The sequence below is a fragment of the Hibiscus syriacus genome, unplaced genomic scaffold (genome assembly GCF_006381635.1).
Source record: "Hibiscus syriacus cultivar Baekdansim isolate YM2019G1 unplaced genomic scaffold, ASM638163v2 tig00111213_pilon, whole genome shotgun sequence".
Lineage (NCBI taxonomy): Eukaryota > Viridiplantae > Streptophyta > Magnoliopsida > Malvales > Malvaceae > Hibiscus > Hibiscus syriacus.
In genome coordinates this window covers 5,263,388-5,265,683 of record NW_024063022.1, presented here as the reverse complement: position 1 = coordinate 5,265,683, position 2,296 = coordinate 5,263,388, and the positions used below count along the sequence as shown (strand labels likewise).

Below are 2,296 nucleotides of genomic sequence, written 5' to 3'. Positions count from 1 at the left end.
CAATTACCCATGAGTGCAAATGTGATGCATGTTCAATGAGGGTATTAAGGGAAAAATAAGAGCACTCAGTATAATAAGTATCCGAATGTGGTATCGTGCTTTGCATATAAATAATTTACTACTTGTACAATCTGTCACTAAAAATCTCTTGTTTGTGTCAAAGCTTGCTGGAGAGAATAAAAAATTAGCTGACCCTATTCCCATATGTAATGGGTAAGGGGAAGGTAAGATAGTAGGCTGCCCCCAACGTCAGTTTGAGAGCAACTTCCATGGTAGACCTCCGGCAGTCAAAATTATGAATTGCCCACCGTGGGACTCGATCCCACGACCACAAGGTTACGAGCCTTGTGCTCTACCAACTGAGCTGGGCGAGAAATTCTTGCTAGAGAGAATGAGTTATATTTTAAGTTTCACGTTAAACACTGCTTGGTGAAAGACGATAGCACTGAATAAGTCTTGCTGGGAGGACACGAGGTTGAAGGGCTATATAAGTTTTCTGCAAATCAAAATAATGGTCATAATTCCTTTAGTAGATTCGAAGCAAATGTAGTTACTAATAGTGAATTGTATGAACTGTGGCACAAGAGACTCGGGCATCTTGTTCATGCATCTCTTGTGCAGACTTTTAAACAGATTGGAGTTGTTTTTCCCTCTCAAATTAATAAAATTGACAGTGATGTTTGTGTAGCTTGTCGACTTGGTAAAAGCCACAAAATACCATTTTTAAAATCCAATACATTTTATGAGAAGCCTGTCCAACTTGTTTACTCAGATTTATAGGGCCCATCGCATATAGTTTCCAATAGAGATCGTTACTATGTTGCTTTTGTTGATCTTACACCAGGCATAGTTGGGTTTACTCACTTAAAACCAAGGATCAAGCATAGCAAGCTTTTCACATGTTTAAAAACATGGTGAAAACTTACTTTAATGCTGACATAAAGGAAGTACAGACAAATTGGGGAAGAGAGTCTAGAATGATATCCACACTTCTGGCTAGTGTGGGTATTACTCACCGGTTGAATTGCCCACATGCGTCTGAACAAAACGGTGTCGTAAAAGGAAGCATCATCACGTTATAGAATATGCCTTGATGTTGCTAGCTCAAGTCTCCCTTCCATTTCATTTTTGGGCCTATGCGGTTTGTCTAGCAGTTTATCTTATAAATCGACTGCTTACAGAAGTTTTGCAAGGGAAATCACCGTTTAAAGTCTTATACAACAAGCAACTAGATTATGAGTTTATGTCTATCCTTGGATGTTGTTTTCCACATCTATGACCCTATCAAAGTCATAAGTTGTACTATCGATCACAATCGTGCACATTTCTCGGTTACAATCCTCAACATAAGGGCTATCAGTGTTTAGCCATGGATGGTAGAATATATATTTCACAACATGTGATTTTTTATGAAAAATGCTTTCTATTTGCAGGACTAAAAACTCGAAGCAATCCTGTGCATGATATTGGATAGACTATGCAGAAGATTGTTATTGTTTTGTCAATCATTGCTGGAAGTGATAGAGTTTGTGTACACAATATACCCTTGGGAGGTGTGCAAAGTGGCGATGAAGAGGTGTTATCTAATCAACACGATAGCTCTGCTAGCACTTAAAGGAATGTTGTTGAGGATGAACAAGAAGTTACATCTAACTCAACTGGCTCTGGCAGTAGTCATGCAACTGATCAGGTCGTGTTGCATCCTCTAGTCCATCAATCTGAAGGTGATGTGACGAATAATAAAAGTTCGCCAGGTGGTGATCAACATGAAGAAGTTGTGCCTTTGAGTTTTATTGATCGTGGAGGTGGGGAGTCTACCACTGGACATCATATGGTAACTCTTAGTAAGAAGGAATTTTTAAAACCTAAAATATACTCAAGTTTGTATGAAGAATGAGAGCCAAGTTTGATATATGAGACATTGAATTATGAGAATTTAAGGGCAATAGTCTATGATGAGTATGATGCCTTAGTAAGAAACAATACATAGACTCTGGTTACCTTACCTGAAAGGAGATCCACTGTTGGGTGTAAGTGGTTATACAGAGTTAAGAAAAATACGGATGGAACATTACAAATATATAAATCCAGGCCAGTTGCTAAAGGTTTTTCCTAAATTCTTGGACAAGATTTCCGAGATACTTTTAGTCCATTAGTTAAGGCCTCGATAATAAATGTAGTGATAACAGTAGCAGCTCGTAATAGGTGGAATTTGAGGCAGGTTGATATAAATAATGCTTTCTTAAACGGTGGTCTGATAGAAGATGTGTTCATGGAACAGCATCAAGGATTTGAG

The 2,296-nt window shown here is 38.3% G+C and overlaps 1 non-coding gene across 1 annotated transcript; it reads right to left on the bottom strand.

Moving 5' to 3' along the window:
• Positions 1-301: 301 nt before the first annotated feature.
• On the bottom strand, positions 302-370 carry TRNAT-CGU. Its single transcript has one exon. It is a non-coding gene; the product is annotated as a tRNA-Thr (tRNA).
• Positions 371-2,296: the final 1,926 nt, after the last annotated feature.